The sequence below is a fragment of the Panthera pardus genome, unplaced genomic scaffold (genome assembly GCF_024362965.1).
Source record: "Panthera pardus isolate Hobbes unplaced genomic scaffold, ASM2436296v1 HiC_scaffold_17, whole genome shotgun sequence".
Classification (NCBI taxonomy): domain Eukaryota; kingdom Metazoa; phylum Chordata; class Mammalia; order Carnivora; family Felidae; genus Panthera; species Panthera pardus.
Window position 1 is genome coordinate 145,796,161 of NW_026526732.1, and position 21,366 is coordinate 145,817,526.

General features: G+C 38.5%; 1 protein-coding gene across 6 annotated transcripts in view; it reads left to right on the forward strand.

The window, feature by feature from the left end:
• The window catches only part of FKBP5 (FKBP prolyl isomerase 5), a 118,615-nt gene that overhangs the window by 23,832 nt on the left and 73,417 nt on the right, over positions 1 to 21,366 (forward strand). The gene's annotated exons all lie outside the window — the stretch shown is intronic.

A 21,366-nucleotide genomic window follows, 5' to 3' on the forward strand; every position in this document is an offset into this window, starting at 1 on the left:
CGAGCGAGCGAAAGAGCATCCCAAGCAGGCTCCATGCTGTCAGCATGGAACCTGACATGGCATTCGATCTCACAAACTGTGAAATCATGACCTGAACTGAAACCATGAGTCAGATGCTTGCTTATTAACCTTCTGAACCACCTAGGTGCCCCAAGAATCCATACTCTTAATTATTTAGTATGATAAATGCCTAGGCACAAAAATGTTCACAGCAGTGTTACATAAAATAGATACATTGGAAGAATGTATGTTAGGAGCTAATGTCCATTCAATAAGATAATTTTTCCAACAGCTGTATTGAGATAAAATTCACATAGCCTGGTATTCACCTCTTTAAGGTGTGTGTTAATCAGTGGTTTCCAGTATATTTACAGAATTGTGGGGCACCTGGGTGGCTCATCAGTTGAGCTTCCGACTTTGGCTCAGGTCATGATTTCACCATTCATGAGTTCGAGCCCTGCATCGGGCTTGCTGCTATCAGCACAGAGCCTGCTTCAGATTCTCTGTCCTCTTCTCTCTCTACCCTTTCCCTGCTCAAACTCTCTCTCTGAAAAATGATTAAACATTAAAATAAAAAGATTTCAACAATATATTCACAAAATTGTGCAACTATTACCATTATCCCACTTCAGAGCATTTTGTCACCCCCAAAAGAAATGTCACACCCGTTAGCAGTCACTCCTACTTCTAACCATTACTCTCAGTGACCACCATTCTCCTTTCTGCCTCTATAGATTTGCCTGTTCTGGACATTTCATATCAATGGAATCATAGCATATATGGTATTTTTTTGTCTTGCTCTCACTTAGCATAGTATTTTCAAGATTTGTTCATGTAGCATATTATCAGGACTTTATTGCTTGTCATTGCTGAATAATATTGTGTTGCATGAATATACATTTTGTTTACCCATTCAGTAGTTAGTGGATATTAGGATTGTTTGTACTCTTTGGCTAATATGAATAATGCTGTTATGAACATTGATGCATAAGGTTTTGTGTGGACATCTGTTTTCATTTGTCTTAGAACTGTTGATCAAATGATAACTGTTTAACTTTTAGAGGAATTGCCACACTGTTTTCCAAAGCAGCTGTACCATTTTACATTCCCACTAGCAATGCATGAGGGTTCTAGTTTTTCTACATTTTTGTCAGTGTTTGTTAGGATCTTTTTTTCTAATAGCCATCCTATTGGGTATGGAGTGGTCTCTTACTGTGGCTTTGATTTGCATTTCCCTACTTTCCCTCAGCATCTTTTCATGTGATTATTTGCTATTTATGTATCTTCTTTGGAGGAAATGTGTATGTGACTACTTTGCCCATTTTTTTAACTTTTATTTTTCAGGTAATCTCTGTACCCATTGTGGGGCTCAAATTCATAACCCCGAGATCAAGAGTCACATGCTCCACAACTGAGCCAGCCGGGCACCCGTGCCCATTTTTTAATTGGGTTATTTGTTTTCTTTATTACTGAGTTGTAGATTTTTTTTATTGAAGTATAGTTGACATTATATTAGTTTCAGGTGTACAATATAGTGATGTGAAAATTAGATACATTATGAAATGCTCACCATGGTAAGTGTAGTCATATGTCACTAAATGAAGTTATTACATACACTATTATTGACTGTATTCCCTGTGCCATGCTTTTCATCCCCATGACTTATTTATAACTGGAAGTCTGTACCTCTTAATCCCCTTCACCTATTTCACCTCTCTCCAACTCCCTCCCTTCTTGTAGCCATCAGGTTTTTTCCCTATATTTATGACTCTGTTTCTGTTTTGTTTTTTAGGTTCTATATATAAGTGAAATCCGATGGTATTTATCTTTCTCTGTCTGACTTATTTAGCATAATATGCTCTAGGTCTATACATGTTGCGAATGCATGATCTCACTCTTTTGTGGCCGAGTAATATTCCATTGTGTACACACACCACATTTTCTTTAGCCATTCATGTATTGATGGACACTTGTGTTGCTTCTGTATCTTGCCTGTTGTAAATGGTGCTTCAGTAAACATAGGAGTGCCAGTATGCTTTTCATTTAGTGTTTTCTTTGATTAAATATCTAGAAATTTAATTACTGGGTCATATGGTATTTTTTTTTTTTTTTTAATTTTTTTTTTTAACGTTTATTTATTTTTGAGACAGAGAGAGACAGAGCATGAACGGGGGAGGGTCACAGAGAGAAGGAGACACAGAATCTGAAACAGGCTCCAGGCTCTGAGCTGTCAGCACAGAGCCTGACGCGGGGCTCGAACTCACGGACCGTGAGATCATGACCTGAGCCGAAGTCAGCCGCTCAACCAACTGAGCCACCCAGGCGCCCCTCATATGGTATTTCTACTTGCAATTTTTTGAGGAGCCTCCATACTGTTTTCTGTAGCGGTTGCACCGATTTCCATTCCCAACAACTACTGCAGGGAAGTTCCCTTTTCTCCACATTGTTGCCAACAGTTGTTATTTCTTATCTTTTTGATAATAGCCATTTTGACAGGTGTTAGTTAATATCTCATTGTGGTTTTAATTTGAATTTCCTTGATAAGTGATGCTAAGCATCTTTTCATGTACTTGTTGGCCGCCTATATGTCCTCTTTGGGAAAATATCTGTTTAGGTCCTCTGCCCAGGTTTTAATCAGATTGTCTTTTGGTGTTGAGTTGTATGAGTTCTTTATATATTTTGCATTAATCTTTTTTGGATATATCATCAGCAGATATCTTCTCCCATTCAGTAGGTTGCCTTATTGTTTTGTTGGTGGTTTCCTTCACTGTGGAAAAGCTTTATAGTTTGATATCCCAGTTTTGTTTTGTTTTGTGTTTTGCTTTGTTTTCCTTGTCTGGGGAGACATATAAAACAAGTTACTAAGGCCAGTGTCTAAGAGTTTACTGCCTGTGTTTTCTTTTAGAAGTTTTACAGTTTCAGGTCTTACATTTAGATCTTTAATACATTTTGAGTTTCTTTTTGTATGTGGTGTAAAAAAGTGGTCCAGTTTCATTCTTTTGTATGTAGCTGCCCAGTTTTCTCAACGCCATTTATTGGAAGAGATGGTCTTTTCCCCATTGTATATTTTTGCCTCTTTTGTCGTAGATTCATTGTACCATAGAACCTTGGGTTTATTTCTGGGCTTTTTATCCTGTTCCATTGATCTATGTGTCTCCTTTTGTGCCAGTACCATACTGTTTTGATTACTATTGCTTTGTAGTATAGTTTGAAATCTGGGATTGTAATACCTCCAGCTTTGTTCCTCTTTCTCAAGATTACTTTGGCTATTTGGGGTCTCTTGTGGTTCTATACACATTTTAGGATTTTTCTAGTTCTGTGAAAAATGCCATTGGTATTTTGATAGGGATTGTATTGAATCTGTGGATTGGTTTGGGTAGTATGGACATTTTAATAATACTAATTCTTAAGATCCATGGGCATGGTATATAACTTTTTAATTTATTTATGTTGTTTGTCTTCATTTTTTTTTTCCAGCAATATCTTGCAGTTTTTTTAGAGTACAGATCTTTCACCTTCGTTGTTAAATTTATTCCTAGGTATGTTATTATTTTTGATGCAATTATTTTCTTAATATCTTTTTCTGATAGTTTGTTATTAGTGTATAGAAATACAACTGATTTCCATATGTTGGTTTTGTATCTTGCTATTTTTACTGAATTCATTTATTATTTCTAATAATTTTTTGGTGGAGTCTTTAAGGTTTTCTGCATATAGTATCATGTCATCTGCAAATAGTGACAGTTTAACTTGTTTCTTACCAGTTTGGAGGCTTTTTATTTCTTTTTCTTGTCTCATTACTGTGGCTAGGACTTCCAGTACTATGGTGAATAAAAGTGGTGAAAGTGGACATCCTTCTTCCTGATCTTAGAGGAAAAGCTTTCAGCTTTTCACTGTTGAGTATGATGTTAGTTGTGGGTTTGTCATGTATGGCCTTTATTATGTTGAGGTATATTTCTTCTCTACCCACATTGTTGAATGGAATTTTCCATCATGAATGGAATTTTGTCAAATATTTTTCTTTTTTTAAGGACTTTTTTGAAGTTTATTTTGAGAGAGAGAGAAAAAATGAGAATGGGGGAGGGGCAGAGAGACAGGAAGAGAAAGGTTCCCAAGTGGGCTCCATGCTGAGTGTGGAGCTTGACGCAGGTCTTGATCCCATGATGCTGGGATCTTGACCTGAGCGAAATCAAGAGTCAGACACTTAACTGACTGGGCCACCCAGGCGGCCTCGTCAAATACTTTCTCTGCATCTGTTGAGATGATCTTGGTTTTTATTTGTCATTTTGTTAACGTGGTGTATTATGTTGATTGATTTGCATGTATTGAACCATCCTTGCATTACTGGATTAAATCCCACTTGTAGTGGTGAATGATCCTTTTAATGTGTTTTTGAGTTTGGTTTGCTAATATTTTGTTGAGGGTCTTTACATCTGTGTTCATTAAGGTATTCTGTAAGTTTTTTGGGGGTAGGGTAGTGTCTTTGGTTTTGTATCAGGGTAATTGCTGGCCTTATAAAATGAATCTGAAAGCATTCTTTCCTCCTTTCCTATTCTATTTTTTTTTTTTTTTTGAAATAGTTTGAGAAGGATAGAGTTTTTAACATATATGTTTTGGTAGAATTCACTTGTGAAGCCATCTGGTTGTAGACTTTTGTTGTGGAGAGTGTTTTGATTACTGATTGAATTTTGTTCCTAAGAATTGGTCCGTTCAGATTTTCTGTTTCTGCTTGATTCAGTCTTGGAAGAAGGTATGTTTCTAAGAATTTATCCACTTCTTCCGGGTTGTTCAATTTGTTGGCATATAATTTTTTGTTGTAGTGTTTTATAATCCTTTGTATTTTTATGGTCTTGTTTGTAACTTCTCTTCCAGTTTTTTGTTTTATTTGGGTTCTCATTTTTTCTTGAAGAGTCTGACTAAAGATTTGTCAATTTTAATCTTGTCAGTAAACCAACTTAGTTTCATTGATCTTTTCTGTTGTTTTTTAAGTCTGTATTTCATTTATTTCCACGCTGATCTTTATTGTTTTCTTCCTTCTACTACCTTTAGTCTTTATTCTCTCTTTTTTAAAAAATTTTTTACTTATTTTTGAGAGAGATAGAGAGAGGGAGACAGACAGACATAGCATGAGCAGGGGAGAGGCAGAGATTGGTGGAGACACAGAATCCAAAGCAGACTCCAGGGTCTGAGCTGTCAGCACAAAGCCTGATGTGGGGTTCAAACTCATGAACCGTGAGACCATGACCTGAGCCGGAGTCGGACGCTTAACCAACTGAGCCACCCAGGCGCCCCATATTCTCTTTCTAGTTCATTTTGGTGTAAGATTAGATTGTTTATTTGAGATTTTTCATGTTTCTTGAGGTAGGCCTGTATCACATAGACTTTCCTCTAAGAATTGCTTTTGCTGCATCCCAAAGATTTTGAACCATTGTTTCCATTTTCATTTGTCTCCAGTTATTTTTCCTCCTTGATTTAATTTGACCCATTGGTTGGTTGTAGCATGTTTTTTAGGCTCCACATGTTTTGTGTTTTTTCCAGTTTTTTTCTTGTAATTGATTTCTAGTTTTATACTGTTGTGGTTGGAAAAGATGTTTAGTATGATTTAAGTCTTCTTAAATTTATTGAAACTTGTTTCATGGCCTAACATGTGATCTATCCTGAAAATGATCCATCTGTGCTTGGAAAGAATGTGTATTCTGCTGTTTTTGGATGGAATGTTCTGTATAGATCTGTTCAAAGTCCATCTGGTCTAATGTGTTGTTCAAAGCCAGTGTTTACTTATTGATTTTTTTTGCCTGGATGATCTATCCATTGATGTAAGTAGGGTGTTAACATCTCCTACTGTTGTTGTATTCCTGTCAATTTCTCCCTTTGTGTCTGTTAATATTTGCTTTATATATTTAGGTGCCTCTATGTGGGGTGCATAGATATTTACAATTGTCATACCCTCTTATCAGATCAATCCCTTTATCATTATGTAATGCCTTTCTTTGTATCTTCTTACAGTCTTTGTTTTAAAGTCTGTTTGTTCTGATACAAGTATTGCTGTCTCAGTTTTTTTTTTTTCCCACTTCCATTTACATGGAATACCTTTATATCTCTTCACTTTCAGTCTTTTTTTAGTTCTGAGGTGAGTCTCTTGTAGACAGCATATAGGTGGATCTTGTTTATTCTGTCACCCTCTTTCTTTTGATTGGAGCATTTAATCCATATATATTTAAATTTATTGATAGGTATGTATTTATTGCCATTTTGTCCATTGTTTTTTGGTCGTTTTTGTGGTTCTCTGTTCATTTCTTCTTTTGCTCTCTTCCTTTGTGATTTGTTGACTTTCTTTGGTGTTATGTTTGGATTCCTTTCTCTTTATTTTATTTTATTTTTTTGTGTATATATATGTGTATATTATATATATGTGTGTATATATATATATATATATATATATATATATATACACGTTTTACAGGTTTCTGGTTTGTGGTTACCATGAGGTTCATATGTAACGATCTATGTATATGACAGTATTGATTAAATTGATGGTCACTTAAGTTTGAACACATTCTAAAAGCATTACATATTTACTTCCCTGTCCATGTTTTCTGTTTGATATTTTATTTTTAGATAATATTTTTTAAAATTTCTTTTTATGATGTTTATTTTTGAAAGAGAGACAAGAGTGTGAGCAGGGGAGGGGCAGAGAGCGAGGGAGACACAGAAGCTGAAGCAGGCTCCAGGCTCTGAGCTGTCAGCACAGAGCCGGACGCGGGGCTCGAACTCAGAAACCATGAGATCTACCTGAGCTGAAGTTGGATGCTTCACCAACTGAGCCACCTAGGCACCCCTACATTATATTTTTAAATAACTTTTTATAATTTTACTAATTTTGTCTTTTAAACTTCATACTATTTTTATAAGTGATCTACTTTTTACAGTGTGTTTGCTTTTACCAGTAAAATATTTTCCTTTCATAATTTTCTTTTTAGTTATGCCCTTTTCTTTTCCACTTAAAGAATTCATTTCATTTTTTTTTAATTTTTAAAAAAAAAATTTTTTTTTAAACGTTTATTTATTTTTGAGACAGAGAGAGACAGAGCATGAACAGGGGAGGGGCAGAGAGAGAGGGAGACACAGAATCCGAAACAGGCTCCAGGCTCTGAGCGGTCAGCACAGAGCCTGACACGGGGCTCGAACTCACTGACCGTGAGATCATGACCTGAGCTGAAGTCGGACACTCAACCGACCGAGCCACCCAGGCGCCCCTTTTTAATTTTTTTTTTTAATGTTTATTTATTTTTGAGACAGACAGAGACAGAGCATGAACGGGGGAGGGTCAGAGAGAGGGAGACACAGAATCCGAAACAGGCTCCAGGCTCTGAGCTGTCAGCACAGAACCTGACGCAGGGCTCGAACTCACGGACCGCGAGATCATGACCTGAGCTGAAGCCGGCCGCTTAACCAACTCAACCACCCAGGCGCCTTTTAAAGAATTCATTTTAATGTAAGGCTGGTTTAGTGGTGGTAAACACCCTTAACTTTTGTTGTCTAGGAAACTCTTTATTTCTCCTTCAATTCTGAATGATAACCTTGTCAGGTAGAATATTTTGGCTTTAGGTTTTTTCCTTTCAGTACTTTGAATATATCATGCCGCTCCCTTCTGGCCTGAAAGTTTTCTGCTGGGAAATCAGCTGACAGTCTTATGGAGTTTCCCTTGTATGTAACTGTTTGCTTTTCTATTGCTGCTTTTAAGATTTTCTTTAACTTTTGCCATTTTAATTATTATCTGTCTTGGTGTGGATCTCCTTGGGTTCATCTTGTTTGGGGCTCTCTTTCATTCCTGGACTTGGATGTTTGTTTCTTTTCCCAGGTTAGGGAAGTTTTTAGCTATTATGTCTTCAGGTAAGTTTTCTACCCCTTTCTTGGACCCCTGTTATGTGAATGCTAATATGCTTGATGCTGTCACAGAGTTCTCTTTAACTTATTTTCATTAAAGAAAAAATATCTTTTTCCTTTTGCTGTTCAGTTTGGTTGTTTTCCACTTTCCCGTCTTCTAGATCTCTCATCCATTCTTCTGCATCTTTTAATTTGTTGATTCTCTCTAGTGTATTTTTCATTTCAGTTATTGTATTTAGCTCTGACTGGTTCTTTTTTATATTTTTTATTTTGTTGTTGAAATTCTCACTGAGTTCATTCACTCTTCTTTTAAGTCCGGTGAGTCTCTTTTATGACCATTACTTTGAGCTCTTTATCAGCAGATTGCTTACTTCTGTTTCATTTATTTTTTCTGGGGTTTTGTCCTTTCATTTTGAACATATTTCTCTGTCCCTTCATTTTGTCTGAATCTCTGTTTGTTTCTGTGTATTAGGTAGGTCAGCTATATCTCCTGCTCTGAAAGTAAATGGCCTTATGTAGAAGATATCCTGTAGTGTCCATCAGTGCAGCAGCCCCCCAACCACCCCGTCACCGTAACCAGCTGTTCTAAAGGTGTCCTCTGTGTTAGTAGTGTGCGCTCATCTATTGTGGATGGGCTGTGACTGCTGTGGGCATGCTGGTGGACAGGGCTGGCCCTCAGTTTGGCTGTCAGCAGTGATGGGCTGCAATCTCCGGCAGGGGACCGGTTGACAGAGTGTGCCTCCTGTGTGGCTACAGCTGTAGTTTTGGGGTATGTGCTGGTGGGTGGGACGAGCCCTAAGCCCTGCTGTCTTCAATGACTGGCTTCTACCTCTGGGTGCACTGGTGGGCAGGCCCCCCCCCCCACCCCTCCCGCCCCGCCTTTATTCCCACGGCTAGCTGAGAGACCCTGCTATAGCTAGTATGGGCATGCTGGTGCATGGGGCTAGATTCCTCACTCTTCAGGGCAGAAGTCTGGAGGGGTGCTTAGAGGGTTGCCTCTCAGCTTAGGGCTGCCCGCCAGGTATGGCAGAGTAGTAGTTGCTCCGCAGGAATGTCGGTCGTGACTGAGACTGCCCTTCAGGTGTGGTACGGTGGAATCCACTTTGCAGGGGAGCCTGCCAGGTGGGGCAGGTCTACAGGGGAACGCTAGGGCTGGGCTAGCACGCTTGCAAGGTAGGTAGAGAGTGTCAAAACTGGCTCCCACTAGTGTCTGGCCAGCTAAGCTGAAGGAGGACAAGAAATGTGGGACCCTTCAGACTTCTGTTTTCCAGGAAAGTTCCTGCAGATTCCTGCCCTCTCCAGCACATGTTCTAACAATTAGTAAATCTCCTTCACTTAAAACCCAGGTACTTTCCAAACTCTGCTTCTGTGCTGGGTCTTAGACTGGGTGATAGTAGTACCATGGCCCTTTGGTAGAGGAGTCTTGGTTTCCTGTGGCCCTGTGATTCTCCAAGAAATAAGACCCCCTGATTTTCAGAGCCAGTTGTTACGGGGTCTCATCTTTCCCGTGCAGGTCCCAGGGCTGGGGGCGCCCATTGTGGGGCTTGGTCTCCTGGCTCCTTCATGCCTGTGATATCCCTCCCGCTGTGGGTTGCAGCCCTGGGGGTTTGGTTCACCAGTTGTGTCTCTGCCCCTCCTCTCCTTGATGTGGTCTCTCCTCAAGTTTTCGACTGTTGAAGATCTGTTCTGCCAGTCTTCACATCATTTTTACTGTGAGTTTTATCACATGGAATTGTTACCTCGGTGTGTCCGTGATGGGAGGTGAGCTCAGGATCTTCTACTCTGCCTTCTTTCCCATCTCTCTTAGGAGTGAAAGTATTCTAGGTATCAATCCTGTTATCGGATAAGTGATTGGGAAAATTTTCATCCCATCCTGTGTGACGTCTTTTCGCTTTCTTCGTGGTGTTCTTTGAAGCACAGAAGTTTTTAATTGTCATGAAGTCTCCTATTTTTTGTTGTTGCTTGTGCTTTCACTTTCACATAAGGCACCATTGCCTAATTCGTGCTCAGTGAAGATTTACAATCCCCATGCTTTCTTCTAGGAGGTAGATAGTTTTAGCTCTTCAATTGCTGTCATTGATCCATTTTGAGTTACTTTTTGTATGTGGTATGAGGTACGGTAGTCAAACTTCGTCATCTTTTGCTTTTGGAGATCTAGCTGTCCCATTTGTTGAAAAGACTGTTGTTTCCCGTGCTGAATTGTCATGGCAACTATTTTGAAAATATAAGTTGAGGGGCGCCTGGGTGGCTCAGTTGGTTAAGTGTCTGACTTCAGCTCAGGTCATGATCTCACAGTCCGTGAGTTCAAGCCCCGCATCGGGCTCTGTGCTGACAGCTCAGAGCCTGGAGCCTGCTTCAGATTCTGTGTCTCCCTCTCTCTCTGTCCCTCCCCCACTCATGCTCTGTCTCTCTCTGTCTCAGAAGTAAATAAACATCAAAAAAAATTTTTAATAAAAAAAATACAAGTTGAACATAAATGTAACAGTTTATTTCTCAGCTTTCAGTTCTATCCCATAGATGGGTGTCTGTCCTTATTTCTGCTACCACACTGTCTTGATGTTGGAGCTTTTGTAGTTAAGGTTTGGAACCATGAAGTGTGACTTCTCTCAGCTTTGTTCTTTTCAAGGTTGTTTTGGCTATTTTACTCAGTTTTTGCCGTGAACCTACGACTGCTCTAAAAAATAATATCTGTTTAAAAGAAGGTACCCTTATATTGTAATATTGGGATTATGATTTTTTTCCTCTTTATTTCTGAAACTTTCTGTAATATATAACAATATTAAATTTTATAATTTTAACTCAGTTTTGGCTAATAGAATAACTTTTTAACTCAAGAGGCAACTCTTGGCTCTGTAGATAAAAAACCAAGTTAACTTAACTTTCCAGGAAGAATGTGTGAAGGTGAGGAGCTGGGATTTAAGGTTATGGTTAGAATGAGCCAGTCTCAGATTTAATATTCAGCTTTTTTAAAAAATTAATTTACTTATTTTGAGAGAGAGAGAGTTCACAAACCAGGGAGTGACAGAGAGAGGCGGGGAGAGGGAGAGACAGAGAGAGGTGGGGAGAAGGAGAGAATCCCAAGCAGACTCTGCGTGTGTTCGAACTCATGAACTATGAGATCATGACCTGAGCTGAAATCAAGAGTTGGATGCTTAACTGACAAGCCACCCAGGTGCCCCCAGTATTCAGCTTCTTGATTAATTCTCCTTTCTTTTTCCAGTTAGCTTTCTTCAGTTTCTTCTCTGCTTTCTCACTCTCCATTAAAAGCCCTCCCTTGCACCCCAGCTTAGAACTTTACTCAGAACTTTTAGATGAAATTTTGGGAATCTGGCCACTTTGTATAATTGACATTGATAACTGGAATGAGTGACAGATAAGTAGCATAAAGGCAAGGCTCCCAATAATCCAGTCTGAGCCACAGATGCCACTTTGGAAAGTAAGAAGGGGAGCAGGGGGAAGGAGGTCATCCAAGCAGCACTCATAATTGCCTTCTCTGCCCCTTTGTGTTTTGTCTGTTTCTTTGCATCTGTGTATGTTGTTTTCTTGTGACACCATATGCTTTTTAAGGGCAGATATCTACAAGTGGTGCTAGAACTGGTTACAAGTTTAAATAGACAAAAGAGGGGCATCTGGGTGGCTCAGTCGGTTGGGCATCTGACTTCGGCTTAGGTTGTGATCTTGTGATTCATGGGTTCGAGCCCTGCTTTGGGCTGTGTGCTGACAGCTCAGAGCCTGGAGCCTGCTTCTGATTCTGTGTCTCCCTCTCTCTCTGCCCCTCCCCCGCTCATGCTCTCTTTCTCTCTCTCAAAAATAAATAAAATTTTTAAAAAAGTAAAGTAAATAGACACAGAGAAGCAAGCCATATGATTTGGTGACAGACTGCTGTTCATATGTTGCTTGTAGGTGCCTTCTGCAGCATGTGTGTGTTCTTTTTTTTTTTTTAAGTTTATTCATTTTTAAAAAATTTTTGTTAACGTTTATTTATTTTTGAGACAGGGAGAGACAGCATGAACGGGGGAGGGTCAGAGAGAGAGGGAGACACAGAATCTGAAACAGGCTCCAGGCTCTGAGCTGTCAGCACGAGCCTGATGTGGGGCTTGAACTCACAGACCGCGAGATCATGACCTGAGCCGAAGTGGGACGCTCAACCGACTGAGCCACCCAGGCTCCCCAAGTTTATTTATTTTTGAGACAGAGACAGAGCATGAACGAGGGAGGGTCAGAGAGAGAGAGGGAGACATAGAATCAGAAGCAGGCTCCAGGCTCTGAGCCATCAGCCCAGAGCCGGATGCGGGGCTTGAACTCACGGACCGTGAGATCGTGACCTGAGCTGAAGTCGGACGCTTAACCGACTGAGCCACCCAGACGCCCCAACATGTGTGTGTTCTAAATAGGGAGTTTTCTTGGGGCGCCTGGGTGGCTCATTCGGTTGAGCGTCCGACTTCAGCTCAGGTCATGATCTCACGGTCTGAGTTCGAGCCCTGCATAGGGCTCTGTGCTGATAGTTCAGAGCCTGGAGCCTGCTTTGGATTCTGTGTCTCCCTCTCTCTGCCCCCCCCCCCCCTCATGCTCTGACTCTCTCTCTGTCAAAAATAAATAAGCATTAAAAAAAATTTAAGTAGGGAGTTTTCTTTCCACTTTAAGCAATATTAAAATCTCAGTATATTGAGATACATTATTGTATCTCATCATACTGTATCAATGCAAAATATTGAGATTTTGCATATTGTCCATTTGAGGTTTGTTTTAAAACAAAAGCAACTTTTATACCAATGTCAACCACAAGCTAACTTTTGTAGCATTATGACTTTCAAGTATTAAGGTGATTTTTACTGTGACTGTGTATTTTTCAGTTGAATTAATCAAAAGAAGGGGATTTTTCTTTTATTTTAGATTTCTTTTTAATGTTTATTTATTTTGAGAGAGAGAAATAGAGAGCAAGCAGGTGAGAGGCAGAGAGAGGGAGACAGAGAATCCCAAGCAGGCTGCACACTGTTAGCTCAGAGTCCTATGCAGGACTTGAACTCACAAACCATGAGATCATGACCTGAGCCAAAACCACGAGTCAGGCACTTAACCATCTGAGCCACCCAGGGGTCCCCTAATTTAGAGTTTTTTAATTGTGGTATATTAATGGCCTTTATAAATGTAAAGTTACACTTTTTTCATTCTTGGAATGTTTAAAACAATCATTTCTTAATAGATTAAAGGAAAAAAGAAACTGCAATTACCCAGATTTCCAGAAATTTTCATAGTTTTGGCTGATAAAGTACCTGCCATTTTTGGAGGTAGATTCATTTATCAGTTACAGGCTTTTTTTTTTTTTAAAGTTTATTTATTTTGAGAGGGGGAGGGGCAGAGAGAGAGAGAGAGAGAGAGAGAGAGAGAGAGAATCCCAAGCAGGCTCTGCACTGCCAGCACAGCCTAATGCAGGGCTCTTTCCCACAAATCACAAAATCATTATCTGAGCTGAAACCAAGAGTTGGATGCTTTACTGACTGATCCACCCGGGCACCCCTCAGTTACAGGCTTTGACTTTTTTAATGTCATGAAAAACCTATACCCTTCAAATTTCAGACTCAAAATCTGTTCTAAACAGTGTTTATCACTTTTTCTCCTACTTGAAACTCCATTCATAATACTTGTGGTTTGTTGTTTCTTTTTCTTCCTTCCTGTCTTTCTTTCTCTCTTTCTTTCTTTCTTTCTTTCTTTCTTTCTTTCTTTCTTTCTTTCAGCTGTGTGTCTTCCTTTTTCTGGCTTGAAAATGTACTCATAGACTTGTGCTTCTGGCCAAGATGAATTAACAGAGATTGATTTACTCTTTTGGCTGTAATCACATAACAAACAAAAAAAAAACCCAGAAAAAATATATGAAGTTTGAAACACTGGACAACAGTCAGCATAAGACAGTGATCACCAAGAAACCAGAAACAGATGAGCCCTACAGTTAGTTATCCTAGTTTACTACCTGGAGAGAGTTTTCAGGCTACAGCGTAAGGAAGTTGGTGGGGGGGGCCGGTGGGGGTGGGGGGCGTTCCCATGCAGAGCCCAGCAGTCTCCTTGAGTTTAGGCGATAGCTGGAGGCCAGTGAGGCCAAAGGTGGCTACATTTTGGAAAAGAAAGAGCTGCACAAAGAGAGAACTCCTAGGTCTGCAGAGTCCCCCTTAAGTCTTCAGATGAGTACTGATCAGTTGTGTTTTATGGAAGCTACCCAAAGTCAAGAACAGACCACCCAAAATGATTAGAGGGAGTAATCTGATTCTTTCTTATGTTGTGTTCCCACCAGCCAGAGAGGAAGATAGAAGTCATAGGATATTGGGTAGAATACTCAGAAAGGTATTGCCTCTGCAGTAGGGCAAATGTAGCCCTAAACTAAAGACTCTCGTCCCATCTAACAAAGCTTAAAAAAAAAAACCTCAGCAGGATGAAACTATTTCCAAGTAGTTTAACTGCATCCCAGAACAAAGCTTAATATTTATAAGTATACAAAAATATCTAGTACTCACCAAGGTAAAATTTACATTTGGCTTCCAGTGGAAAATATCAGACTTGGAATGAAACAGAAAATACAGCCCCTGAGAAGGAAAATCAGTAAGTAGAAACAGAGACACAGATGATGGAGTTAGTGGAGAAATACATTAAAACATTTATTATGACTGTATTCCATATTTTCAAGGCAGTATAGGAGAGATTGAGAATGTCCAATACAGATATATAACATATTTAAATATTTTATTTAATTTTTTTAATGTTTATTTTTGAGACAGAGAAAGAGTATGAACAGGGGAGGGTCAGAGAGAGGGAGACGCAGAATCCAAAGCAGGTTCCAGGCTCTCCGCTGTCAGCACAGAGCCCGACGTGGGGTTGGAACTCACAAACTGTGAGATCATGACCTGAGCCAAAGTTGGATGCTCAACCGACTGAGCCACCCAGGCACCCCTCAGACAAACTAGATTTTAGAGCAGAGAATAAATAGTACCAGGAATAAAGAAGGTCGTTTCATAGTGATAAAGTGGTCAGTTCAAAAAGAATTAATAGTCCTAAATATTTTTGTACCTAATAAGCTTCAAAATATATGAATCAGAAACTGATAGAACTGAAAGGAGAAACAGATCTGCAATTATAGTTGAGCATTTCAGTACCTTACCCACTCAATTGATAGAACAAGAAGACAAAATATCAGTAATGAGTTAGAAGGTTTAAACGTTATCAGCCAATTGACCTAATTGACATTTATTTGACATCTACCTAGTACAGCAGAATATACATTTTTCTCAATTACACATACAAGATTTACCAATATAGACCACATTTTTGTCCCTAGAATAGTGTGAATAAATTTAAAATTACTTACATCATAAAAAAATAAGTCATCTGACCAGCAGGGAATTAAATTTTAAATTGATAACAGAAAACTGTCTTTTCCAGAACTCTAAATATTTGGAAACTAATTAAGAAACTCATGGGTCAAAGGGAAAAAAAAAATCAAACATGAATTCAGAAAGTATTTTGTACTGGATGGAAATGAAAACAGTGTATCAAAATTTGCAGGAAGTAGCTAATACAAGTGCTAGGAGGAAAATATTATGTCTGTGTTAGAGGAGTGAGGTTGCAAATCAATGTCTTGAGCTTCCACCTTAAGACACTAGAAAAAGAAGAGAAAATTAAACCCAAAGTAAGCAGAAGAAATGAATTAGTGCTAAAAGCCAAAATAGTGAAATATAAAGTCCGTGAAATCAAAAGCTGGCTCTTTGAGACCAGTAAAATTGATAAACCTGCAGTCTGATGGATCAGGCAAAAGTGAAGACGTTAAGTCACCAATATCAGGAAGAAAAGAGTTGGCAAAGCTGTAGATCCTGTAGTTACTAAAAGGATAAATACGACAATGGCATTAATTATTTTATGGCAGTGTATTAGACAGATGAAATAGGCAAATTCCTTGAAAAAGACAAAATATCAAAGATTACTCAAGAAGAAACAAGCAACCTGAATAATCCTTTACCTATTCAAGACATTAAATCCCCCCAAATAAAACTCTGGGCCCAGATACCTTCCCTGATGAATTCTACCAAACATTTTGAGAAGTCATAATACCAGTTTTAAACAAATTCCTTCATAAAATTGATGAAGAGGGAATATTTCATAACTTGTTCTTTGATACTAGTATTATCCTGATATTAAAAGCAGACATGGGTGGGTGCCCTGGCTAGCTCAGTTGGTAGAGCATGTGACTCTTGATCTTGGGGTTGTAAGTTCAAGCCCCACATTGGGTGTAGAGATTGCTTAAAAAATTAAATAACAAATAATAAATCCATCCATCCAAATACATTGCAAGAAAAAAAATTATAGACTGATCTCTCTTATGAGCATAGTCGTAAGATTCTTAACAAAATTTTAGCAAATTGACTCCAACAACATATAAGGTAGATAAAATACAGTGACCAAATGAGATTTGTCCCAGGCATGCAAACAGTAATCCCTCATTATTTGTGGTTTCACTTCCCATGATTTTAGTTACCTGTGGCCAATTGGAATCTGGAAGCATACGGTTCTCCTGATGTATCCTTAGAAGGTCAATAGTAGCATAACACTACATCACAATGCCTTTATCATTCACCTGCCTTCATCTCATTGTGTAAGCATTTTATCTCCCATCTTCCCAAGAAAAAGGGCAAATACAGTTCAATTAAGATGTTTCGGGTGTGTGCGTGCCTGGGTGGGTCAGTTGGTTAAGCGTCTGATTTCAGCTCAGGTCATGATCTCAAGGTTCCTGAGTTTGAGCCCCGTGTCAAGCTCTGTGCTGATAGCTCAGAATCTTGAGCCTGCTTTAAATCTGTGTCTCCCTCTCTCTCTGCCCCTCCCCCTCTCACACTCTGTCTCTCTCTCAAAAATAAATAAACTTAAAAAAAAAAAAAAGGTATTTTGGGAAAGAGACCATGTTCACGTAGCTTTTTTTTTTTTTTTTTTTTTTTTTAAGAGAGCAAGAGACAGCATGACAGGGGAAGGGCAGAGAGAGAGGGAGTGAGATGATCCCAAGCAGGCTCCACACTGTCAGCACACACGGAGCCTGACATGGGTCTCGAACTCACAAAACTGAGATCATTACCTGAGCTGAAATCAGGAGTCGGACACTTAATTGACTGAGCCACCCAGGTGCCACTCACATAACTTTTATTACAGTATGTTATAATTCTATTTTGTTATTGTTGTTATTATTGTTATTATTGTTGTGCCCAATTTATAAACTAACCTTTATCATAGATACATGCATATAGGAAAAAAACATCATATATATAGGGTTTGGTACTATCTGTAGTTTCAGGCATCCACTGGGGGTCTTGGGATATATTTCCTTTAGATAAGGCAGGTGGTGGGCAGAGACTATGTACCCAATAACAAAGTAAAAAAGAAAAACCCTACGATCAACTCTGTAGATACAGAAAGGCATTTAACAAAATCCAACATGTGGTGATGATAAAAACTCTCAACAACCTAGGGGAAAAAGGAAACTTCCTCAATCTGATAAAGAGCATCTATGAAAAATCAATAGCTGAAATCATACTTAATGCTGAAAGACTGAATATTTTCCCTCTAAGAACAGGAACAAGACAAGGTGTTCACTGTCATCACTTCTATTCAACATTGTATTGGAGGTTCTAGCCAGTGCAATCAGGCAAGAAAAATAAAAGACATCTAGATTGAAAGAGAAGGGTAAAACTTTTTATTTACAGATGACATGATTCTGTGTGATTTCTTCAAAAAAAAAAGTTCCCAGAACAATTAAGTGCACTTAACAAAGTTGCAGGATACAAGAATATAGAAGAGTCACTTGTATTTCTATATATGAGCAAATAAATAGTCAGAAGTTGAAATTTAAAAAGAATACCATTTACAGTAAAATAAAAAATATTCACTACCTAAGGATAAATTGTATAAAAGATGTATAAGACCTCTACGTTGGAAGCTATAAAATATTACTGAGGAAAATTAAAGAAAACCTAAATAAATGAAGAGCTGTTATGTTCAAGAATTGGAAGACTCAATATTGTTAATTCTCTATAAAGATACAGATTGAGTACAATCCCACTCAAAATCCCCAACCAGCAATTTCTGGAAAGTGACAAGCTGGTTTTAAAGTTCGTACAGAAATGCAAAGGTCCTAGAACAGCCAAAACAATTTTGGTGAAGAGCAGAGAGGACTTCTAAAGCTTATCATAGCTATGTTAATCAAGACAGTGGTATTGATGTAAAGATGAGCAAATAGATCCACAGAACAGAAAGTCCAGAAAAAAATACGGTCAGTTAATTTTTGAGTATGGCACCAAGGAAATTAAATGAAAAAAGAGTGGTCTTTTCAATGTTTATTTAGTTTTGAGAGAGAGAGAGAGAAGAAGCATGAGTGGGGGAGGGGCGGAAAGGAGAGACTGAGGATCTGAAGCAGGCCCTATGCTGTGCGGAGTGCCCCCTGCCCAGGGCTCAAACTCAAAAACCAGGAAATCGTGAACTGAGCTGAAATCAAGAGTTGGCTGCTTAACTGAGTGAGCACCCCCCCCCCCCCCCCGCCCCTCCGGGTGCCCCAGGAATAGTCTTTTCAATAAATGGAACAATTTGGTACTCCTATAGAAAAAAAATGAATCCTACCTTAATCATACCTTGCATCACACATAAAAAGTTAATTCAAAATTGGTCATAGACCTAAATCTAAAGCCTAAATCTATACAATTTCTAGAAAAAAATGTTTGTGATTTTTGGGGTTTGGTAAAGGTTTGTAAGATACAATAACAAGCATGATTTATTTAAAAAAAAAAGATAAGTTGGACTATATCAATATTAATATCTCTTTGAAAGCCACCTTTAAGAGAACAAGGACAAGTCACAGAATGGGAGAAATATTCACATATCCCATTTCTTTTTCTTTCTCTTTCTCTTTTTTCTCTTCAGGCTTACTTATTTTGATATAGAGAGAGCAGGGGAGGAGGGGGAGAGACTCCCGAGCAGGCTCTGCACTGTCAGCGCAGAGCCCTAAGCGGGGCTTGAACTCACGAATGCGACATCATGACCTGAGCCAAAATCAGGAGTCGGACAGACGCTTAACTGACTGAGCCATCCAGGCGCCCCCACAAATCACTTTTCTGGTTAAAGACTTACTTAGAATATATAAGGAATTCTCAAAACTCAGTGATAGGAAAACAACCCAGTAAAAAATAGGCAAAAGATACAAGTGGGCATTTTGCCAGAGAAAATGCATGGATAGCAGATAAACACATGAAAAGATGAGCCATATCATTAGGGAAATGTAGATTAAAACCTCGATAAGATACCGCTACAAACTTGTTAGGATGTTTTCAGTTAAAAAGGCTTGCAGTACCAAGTGTTGGTGAGGATGTGGAGCACCTGATCTGGTGGGAATGCAAGGTTTTATAGCCCCTTTGGAAAAAAGTTTGGCACTTTCTTAACGACCTAAAATGGACTCCTACCCTATGACTTAGCCATTCTACTCCTAGGCACTTATCTGGGAGAGTTGAATGCACATGACCACATAGAGATTGTACCTAGATATTCACAGCATCTTTATCTGTAAAAGACAGGAATTGAAAACAGTCCAAATGTGTATCAGTATGCAAATAATTCAAATGTGCGTCAGCAGGCAAATACAGTTTGCACTGTCTTCATACAATGGGATATTACTCAGCAATAAAAAGGAAGGAACTATTGATACACACTGTAATGTGTTTGAGTCTCAATATAATTACAGTAATAAAAGCCAGGAAAGAGACATGGTTCCATTTATATGAAATCCTATGAAATATAAACTATTCAGAAAGCGGATTAGAGGTCTGGAGACGTGAGCTGGAGAGGAATGAATCATAAAAGGACACAAGACTTTTTGGAATGACAGATATGCTCATCTTTGTTGTAGTGATGGCTTTACAGATAAATGTACGTATGTCAAAACTTACCAAATTGTATACTTTAAATATGTGCAAGTTATTGTATGTTAAATATATGTCACTAAATCTGTTTTTATTTTTATTAAAAAAATTTTTAAGGGTTGTACCTTCTTTATTTTATTTCTTTTTATTTTATTTTTTATTTTTTAAAATTTACATCCAAATTAGTTAGTATATAGTGTAACAATGATTTCAGGAGTAGATTCCTTAGTGCCCCTGACCCATTTAGCCCATCCCCCCTCCCACAACCCCTCCAGCAACCCTCAGTTTGTTCTCCGTATTTATGAGTCTCTTCTGTTTTGTCCCCTCCCTGTTTTTATATTATTTTTGTTTCCCTTCCCTTATGTTCATCTGTTTTGTCTCTTAAAGTCCTCATATGAGTGAAGTCATATGATTTTTGTCTTTCTCTAATTTCACTTAGCATAATATCCTCCAGTTCCATCCACATAGTTGCAAATGGCAAGATTTCATTTTTTTTGATTGCCAAGTAATACTCCATTGTATGTATATACCACATCTTCTTTATCCATTCATCCGTCGATGGACATTTGGGCTCTTTCCATACTTTGCCTATTATTGACAGTGCTGCTATAAACATGGGAGTGCATGTGTCCCTTCGAAACAGCACACCTGTATCCTGTGGATAAATGCCTAGTAGTGCAGTTGCTGGGTCGTAGGGTAGTTCTATTTTTAGTTTTTTTGAGGAACCTCCATACTGTTTTCCAGAGTGGCTGCACCAGCTTGCATTCCCATAAATTTTTTTTGATGTTTATTTATTTTAGAGAGAGAGCAAAAAAACCTTAAAAAAATTTTAAAACAAATGTACTTGTGTGTTCTTCAGTGTTTATATTGTGTTGCTCAAATTTCAGAATCACATAAGGGACTCAATAATTTTTTAAATAATTTTCAGTGATTAAGTTTGGGGTAGGAACAGGTCCATTGTGTATGATCAAATTTACTTATAGTTTTGTTTTTTTTTTAAACATTTATTTATTATTTTGAGAAAGAAAGGGAGACACAGAATCTGAAGCAGGCTCCAGGCTCTGAGCTGTCAGCACAGAGCCCGACACGGGGCTCGAACTCATAACCGCAAGATCATGACCTGAGCTGAAGTTGGACGCTTAACTGACTGAGCCACCCAGGTGTCCGAGTTTACTTACAGTTTTAATTTATCATGAAACTGAAAAACTATAATAAATGTTCCAACTTAGGCTTTCTGAAATTCTAAAGGAATTTTCAGAATGATATACATCAAATGTTAGGTTTAATTTTATTGTCAGATTAGAATATTGTTGTTCAACTGGATGATAAATAGGAATGTTATAAGAACCCTAAAGAGAAAATGGAGGAAGTCAACAGTATTCTGGGCTTGGGAGAAAAATTCTTAGGATTTTGATTGGATGACCAGGTATCTATGTTAGGTAGAATAATGGCCCCTTAAATATGTCCACATCCTAATCTCTGGAATTTGTCAATATGTTACCTTACACAGAAGGGACTTTGTAGATGTGATTAAAAACTTTGAGAT